Here is an 8,470-nt window from a genome sequence, read left to right on the forward strand (position 1 = left end):
ACTATTAGATATATCATCATAATATGTCTATCATATATGTAATTATAATATCAACATATATGTCTAACACATTTGTAATTGGAATGCCAAAGAGAAAATAAAGATAATTGAGCAGAAAAATAATTGAAAAAATAATGAATGAAATATTCTTAAATTTTATTTAAAACATGAATTTACAAAGCCGGGCATGGTGGCCCATGCCTACAGTCCCAGCTACTCGGGAGGCTGAAGTGGGAGGATCTCCTGAAGCCAGGAATTCAAGGCTGCAGTGAGCTATGATCACGCCTGTGAGTATCCACTGCACTCCAGCTGGGACAACATAGTAAGATTCTGTCCCAAAAACATAAATAAATGAAAACAGGCATTTACAGAGTCATAATTAATACACTACCCTTGCTCACTGTTACCACAGCTTTATCCATGGGGCAGAGATACGTTAGTTAGTGCTCACCAGGTACCTATGAGCTTCCCTGGATTTCCCAGCTTCTGCTGAAGTTAACTTTGGCTGACTATGTGGTCAGTTCTACTCAATGGACTATGAGCAGGAGTGATGGGTGCTACTTCTGGGTCAAGGCAGTTAATAGTCAATGTACTTCCTCCATCTCTCCTTACCCCACTGTGACAGCACTGTGTTCCATATGGTGTGGTTATAAGAAGGAAGAAATCCTCCTAACCTATACTGGAGTTTGCACTACCAAAGAAACAAAATAAAACAAAAAAACTATTTTTTGTGAAAAGCCACTGAGACTTGGAGATGGGGGTTTTCTGTTGCAGCACCTGCCGTTAATTACACTACTATGCCCATTCAATTATAGGTCTATGTTGCTAATCTCTTTCATTAGAATATGATCTATTTGAGGTCACTGGCAGGTGTTCATCTAATAACTCCAGCACCAGTCCCTGTAGAGCCTGGAACATGAAGTGTGCTTATTAAATGTGTGTTGAGTGAATTACAAGTGAATGAATCATTCCGCCTAATGTTTCAAGACCTCAAGTAAATACTTACTAGAAACCCAAAGAGTTCAAAAATTTCTAGAGCTGGAATTTGAACCCAGAATCTTCTAACTCCAAGCCAAGGGCTTTTTGCACATTATCATTGTGGATAAATGATGGGAACTGTGAATCACCTCCAATGTGTGGCAATTCAGCAGACAGGCAGCCTGTGTGTAGCTTTCTAGGACAATTATTCTGGAAAGTCATTTCTGGGAAAGGGCCCAAGAATCTACACACAGCAGAGGAGAAAGACTTCTTTAAACATTGACTGCTGCTGTTGATCTGGTCTTGAAACTCTGAAAGCAATGCAAGTCAGAATCCTCCTTGGGGACAGAAGAGCATCTGTCTTTTCAAAAATTTAGACATTCCTGTTAAACAATTTCTTGGGAATTAACAAAGAGGAAATTGAGCAGGGAAATTCTTAAAATCCCACAATTAGACTTGAAAAGTCAATGCGAGTTCAGGGTGGGGAAACATTTTGTGAGAGCTTATGCGAATGTCTGAATTGATGGAAAACTCAGGAATAATACAGCTAAATTGCTCTGCTATCATCAGTGAGAGGAGTCTACTGCATGCCAGGTACAGAACTATATATATATTATCCTTTCTTGCTCCTTGTAATAAAGTGGTGAGGTATGTAATTCTGTTCCCACTTGGCAGGTAAAGAAAATGGGTTCAGGTGAGGCATGGTGGCTTACACCTATAATCCCAGAGCTTTGGCAGGTGGAGGCAGGAGGATTGCTTGAGGCCAGGAGTTTAAGACCAGCCTGGACAACATAGAAAGACCCTATCTCTATGAAATATTTTTTTCTAATTAGGGAAAAAAAAATGGATTCAGAGTAGTTGTGAAACATGCTAAAGGTCATTCAACTAAAAAATGGTTGCTAGAGGATTCAAACTCAGGCGTCTTGGACTCCAGAGCCCATGCTCTAGGCTTTTAAATGTGGTCAATGCTGTGGCCAATGCAATTCTTTCATTTGAAAGTCCCAGAAACCCATGAACTGGTTTAGACAATGGGACTTTATTGGTTCGCAGAATCCAAGAAGGACTGAATGACAATCCACTGGAAAGGCCGTACTACCCTGAGCTTTTGGAAGAACTGCCACCAGATGCCTGAATGCTGTAGCAGTCCCTCATCCCCCATCTCTCTGCTCCTCTCATCTGCACATTGCTCACCTCCTGCCAGGAAAGAGTGTTTGATTTGCTTCCTTCCAGTTTCAGAACTCCCCAGGCAGACATTTAATTGGCCAGCTTTGGTCAGGTGTCTCCTCTATAGAAATCCATCTGGCTGGGGTGATGGGTCATCTAAGGACAAGTCCTCTCCCTGTTTTGTTTTATTTTGTTTTGTTATTTTGTTTTTGAGACAGGGTCTCGTTCTGTCACCCAGGCTGGAGTGCAGTAGCACCAACACAGCTCTCAGCAGCCTCGACCTACTGGGCTCAAGCAATCCTCCTGCCTCAGCCTCCTAAGTAGCTGGGACCACAGGCACATGCCAACATTCCCAGCTAAAAAAAAAAAAAAAAAATTGTACAGACAGGTTCTCACCATGTGCCCAAGCTGGCCTCCAACTCCTGGGCTCAAGCAACTCTCCTGCCTTAGCCTCCCAAAGTGCTGGGATTTCAGGCATGAACCACCTTGTACAGCCTGGAACAGGATAAGTGTTTAAAAAACCAAAATGATCAAAGGAACTAGAAACACTTACCTTGAAGGAGAGGATACTCAGGGGGACATTCCTGTTATCTTCAAACATTTGAAGGACCAGTGTGAGGAAGACAGAGTATGTGCTCTGGGGTCACTATGGGACCAATAGCAAGAAGTTTCCAAGAGACAGATTTCAGGTCCACATTCAACATCCACTGAGTGCTTCCCATGTGCGGGATATTATACCAAGTTCCTTCACATAGATAATCTCTCTTCATCCTCACAACAAATCTGTCATAAATTTCTTTTCTTTTCTTTTCTTTTTTTTTTTTGAGACGGAGTCTCACTCTGTCACCCAGGCTGGAGTGCAGTGGCGCGATCTCTGCTCACTGCAAGCTCCGCCTCCCGGGTTCACGCCATTCTCCCACCTCAGCCTCCTGAGTAGCTAGGACTACAGGTGCCCGCCACCACGCCCGGCTAATTTTTTTGTATTTTTAGTAGAGACGGGGTTTCACTGTGTTAACCAGGATGATCTTGATCTCCTGACCTTGTGATCCTCCCATCTCGGCCTCCCAAAGTGCTGGGATTACAGGTGTGAGCCACCACACCTGACCATCTGTCATAAATTTCATTATGCCTATTTCACACGTGAGAAAAGAGACCAAGACAAATAAATTGCCCAAGTGGCAGGGATTTGATCCAGGTGTTCTGTCACTTTTCCCATTACATCATTCTGCTTCTTCACATACAACTCTCTAACAATCATTTCGGTTCAAAGAGAGTTGGTATTTTTCAGGAGCAAAGGGCTGCCCATGCCTAAAGGTGCCCCTGCAAAAGTCCAGTGGCATCTTCCCAGGACTTGATCAAGGTGTGTTGCAAAATGAAAACAACGGTTGGTCTAGAAAACCCCTAAAATCCATTCCAACTTTCACTTAATAAATTCTTCAAGCTTTTACAAACTCTTTTTAAAACTCTGTTGGGTTGGGCACAGTGGCATACACCTAAGATCCCAGCTACCTGGAAGGCTGGGGCAGGAGGATCACTTGAGCCCAAGAATTCAAGTCCAGCCTGGGCAACATAGGGAGACCCTGTTTCTAAAGACAAAACAAAACAACATCAAACATTTCTCTGCTGGATATCTTTCATATGAACATCTCCTACCCCTAAATCACTCTCTACACTTTTGTATTCTGCTCTGAGCCTCATAATGTGGGTCTGTATGGTTTGCATCATGATCTTCCTGCCTGCTGGCTTCAGCTGATTCTGTCTAGCAGGGATCCCCAGCAGATCAGAGAAGGGAGGCAAGTGACTCTATGAGGTCACCTTTGGTTGAGTCTTCCCCCTCTTCCTCTCACTGTGGCCAGCTGTGTATCTCTTGCTCCTTCTAGGTTCTGTTAACTCCTTCCTTGCCTCTTCTCTTTAGCCTAGCAATGGTAACAGCTCTGTAGCTCCACACGAAAGACCCTGCAGCATCCCTTGTGATTTCCCCACACTCCCACACCTTTGTAATTAATCCCCTTATCAACGAACCATCCTCAAACCGTTTTGATTTTAGTGTACCATCTGTTTCCTATTGAGGCCCCGACTGATAGAATAACTTTTTCCAGATTATAAATTCCTGTATCCTAATTATACTTTCCTACAAACTCAGTGTGGGACTTGCAGATATAGACTCAAGAAGAAAATTTAAACAACCTATAATCCCACCCCTAGAAATAGCTAACAATTGGGGACATTTCTTTCCAACATTTTTCTATGCACATATTACATACTTGTTTACATTGTGTCTATCTCAACGTACCTACAATTTCCTTAACACGATAATGTCACGAGCATTTTCCCATGTCATTAAAAAGGCTTCACAAACATCAGTGTTTCAAAGTTGCATGCCATACTGTACCATGATTATTTTTCCACTTCCCTATTTGTGTTACTTTTTTTTTTTTTTTTTTTTTTTTTGAGACAGAGTCTCGCTCTGTCGCCCGGGCTGGAGTGCAGTGGCCGGATCTCAGCTCACTGCAAACTCCGCCTCCTGGGTTTACACCATTCTCCTGCCTCAGCCTCCCGAGTAGCTGAGACTACAGGCGCCTGCCACCTCACCCGGCTAGTTTTTTGTATTTTTTAGTAGAGACGGGGTTTCACAGTGTTAGCCAGGATGGTCTCGATCTCCTGACCTTGTGATCCGCCCGTCTTGGCCTCCCAAAGTGCTGGGATTACAGGCTTGAGCCACCGCGCCCAGCCTATTTGTGTTACTTATATTTTTTACTATAAATATCACTGGGCCGGGCACAGTGGCTCACGCCTGTAATCCCAACACTTTGAGAGGCCTAGGCGGGAAGATCACAAGGTGAGGAGTTCGAGACCAGCCTGACCAACGTGGTGAAACCCTGTCTCTACTAAAAATACAAAAATTAGCAGGGCGCGGTCGTGCATGCTTGTTATCCCAGCTACTCAGGAGGCTGAGGCAGGAGAATGGCTTGAACCCAGGAGGCGGAGGTTGCAGTGAGCCGAGATCACGCCACTGCACTCCAGTCTGGGTGACAGAGTGAGATTCCATCTCAATAAATAAATAAATAAATAAATATCACTGGTATGATGATCTCCATTCATTCATAAGTCTTAGTCCAAACATCTGGTTATTTCCTTAGGTCCCTCAAAATGTTGATGCTCAAGTAATGCCCAATATATTGAATACACTAGAGGGAGCTTGAGAGTTCCCTGAAACAATCATTTTCTGTGCCCTGGCGAAGAATGAAAATAACCTGCCAGGACTGGCAGAGTATTAAAGGCATCTGAGGGTTTCCCTTTACCACTGGGAAAGCTATGCCTGATCTCACAATAAAACAATGTGGGCATTCTCTTCCCAGGCCCGGTTCCCTCGTGGGTCAGGAGAGAGCTTGGTTTGTCATTTCGGCTGACAACAAGTGTGGTCAGGAATCTTTAGATCTGTGGATGATCAAGAGGGTGACCGCAAAGGCCACATTCAGCTTATAAAGAAAATCAATCTGAGAGGGTTCTGAAAAGAGGCTCCACCCTAGCCTCAGGGAGCCGCAGTCCTGGGGTGAGTTCAGCAGGCCAGACCTTGCTGTAGAACTCGCTGGGCAAGTTCTAAGCAGCTGCTTGAGAGACTGTGGTGGTTAATTGTCCCTAACCAAGGCTCAGGGTCACCAACAAATGAGTGGGTGGCAACCCATGTGATCTGGGCTGTGCTGAGGAGGAGGAGGTGGGGCAGGGACCTGAGCTCCTGAGTCTTTAGCTCCTCCTCTGTTTCCCCTTCCCCCCCTTTTGAGAGGGTTCTCACTGTAGAAGACTCTGACATGGGAACGCCTGCCAGAGCCCTAGCAGCCCATGGTAGCTGGATAAGTGCAGCTGAAAAGAGAGAGAAAAACCCCTCAGCAGGTGACCTGAGAACCCTCAAGGATGAAGATGGCACAAGCTGTTCCCCTTGGGATAAGCATTCTGCCTCTTCCCCCTGGATCTGTCTTCCCAGGTATTGGCGCCTCCTGGCCCACCATACTTGACTTGCTCATTTATGCAGGAGACAAATTAAGACCCTCTTTCCTCAAAGCCATAACTACAGGAATAACTTAGACTATATGCAGAGTACTCTCATGACCTCGGAAGTCAGTGAGGTTTCACAGTTAACAAAGTTGGTAAGCTTTGGAAATACCGGGTCTCGGCAGGCTCAAGGTCCATACTTTCAAATACTAAAAGCAACTCAGATAGAGTTACTGTAAGACCTGTAAGAGTTGCCCTTCAAACCCATGCACAATCTTAGTTGTGCAAAAAAAATTACTTGGGGAATTTTTTAGAGTCCTCATGCCTGGGGCAATCACAACAAAATCTCTGGGGATGGGACCCAGACTTTAGTGTCTCTTAAAACTCTCCAGGTGATTTCAACGTGAGTCAAGATTGAGAACCACTGGTCTTAAAAGGATAATGAAAGAAAGCCAAGACTTTTAATACCTCAACAGGCACATACATTTTATTTATTTATTTATTTTTATTTATTTATTATTTATTATTTATTTATTTATTTATTTATTTTGACATGGCGTCTCGCTCTTTCGCAGGCTGGAGTGCAGTGGTGCTATCTCTGCTCACTAGGAGCTCCGCCTCCTGGGTTCATGCCATTCTCCTGCCTCAGCCTCCCAAGTAGCTGGGACTACAGGTGCCTGCCACCACGCCCAGCTAATTTTTTGTATTTTTAGTAGAGACGGGGTTTCACCATGTTAGCCAGGATGGTCTCGATCGCCTGACCTCATGATCCGCTCGCTTCGGCCTCCCAAAGTGCTGGGATTACAGGCGTGAGCCACCGTGCCTGGCCTAATTTATTTTTGAGACAGATTCCTGCTCTGTCGCCCAGGCTGGAGTGCAGTGGCACAATCCTGGCTCACTGCAGCCTATGCCTTCCAGGTTCAAGTGATTTCTTGTGTCTCGGCGTGCCCAGTAGCTGGGATCACAGGCATGCACCACCACAGCCGGCTAATTTTTGTATATTTAATAAAGATGAATTTTTGCCATGTTGGCCAGGCTGGTTTCAAACTCCTGACCTCAAGTGATCCACCCACCTCAGCCTTCCAAAGTGTTGGGGTTACAGGCATGAGTCACCGCATCCAGCCTCAATAGGCATATAAATGTAATGGCCATATTTCCAATCTGTACTCAGATGTTCTCTTTCTTTGATTCTTGCTTTAAGATGCATTCTGGCCTTCATTTACAAAGCCAATTAGAGATCTATAAATAAGTTATAATTTTAGTAGTTAAATTTAAGAAGAAAAAAATCTTGTGTCACTTGTACTCTGTGAGTTACCCTTGCCTGAGGAAAGTGTCATTGGTTGGCAAACCCAAGGCCACCTTTTTTCACTGAGCAGGCAGAATGACTTGGCAGAATGAGAGGAAAAGTCAGAGTTCATCAAAGCGAAATCTTAAAGTGAGCAGGTGGAGAAGTTTGGGACAATGAGATATGCATCTAAGGGGCTGGGTGCAGTGGCTCACACCTGTAATCCCAGCACTTTAGGAGGCCGAGGCAGGCTGATCACTTGAGGTCAGGAGTTCGAGGTCAGCCTGGCCAACATGGCAAAACCCCATCTCTACTAAAAATACAAAAATTAGCCAGGTGTAGTGGTGGGCACCTGTAATCCCAGCTACTTGGGAGGCTGAGGCACAAGAATCCCTTGAACCTGGGAGGCAGAGGCTACAGTGAGCCAAGACCAGGCCACTGCACTCCAACCTAGGAAACAGAGTGAGACTTGAGGGGAGAATCTTGGAAGTTTTTTTTTCTTTTTTTTTTTTTTTTAAGAGACAGTGTCTCACTAGGTTGCCTAGGCTGGTTCTGAAACTCTTAGGCTCAAGCTATCCTCCCATGTCAACCTCCCAAAGTGCTGGGATTACAGACAAGAATCTTGCATTTTAAGTGTAGGAGTATGGCCTGCTGGGGCTAGAGGGTGGCAATCAGTCAGGAGCTTACCTGGGTATCCAACTGACATTCAGAAGCCCCTTGTCAGGCGCTTACCTGGGTATCCAACTGACATTCAGAAGCCCCTTGGACTGGACTTTGGTTTGTGTTGTAGTCAGGAAAGATAAGATTCATCAAATCCTGAAGACTCAGCCCTCTAATTTCTGCATCCTCTTTTCTTTTCAGCCTCAGCCACCCTCCTCTATGGTTTTTCCTGGAGTAATAAGGAATATAGAAAGAGCAGGGATCTTAGAATCAGACAGATGTGAGTTCACAGCAGAGCTCTGTCACTGACTGGCTATGTGATGGTCATGAGACATTTAGCATCTGAGCATTCTGTTTCACATCCATGAACTCAGCAAGTGACCTGAGAATATG

Source organism: Trachypithecus francoisi, unplaced genomic scaffold (assembly GCF_009764315.1).
Source record: "Trachypithecus francoisi isolate TF-2019V2 unplaced genomic scaffold, Tfra_2.0 Lachesis_group16, whole genome shotgun sequence".
Classification (NCBI taxonomy): Eukaryota; Metazoa; Chordata; class Mammalia; order Primates; family Cercopithecidae; genus Trachypithecus; species Trachypithecus francoisi.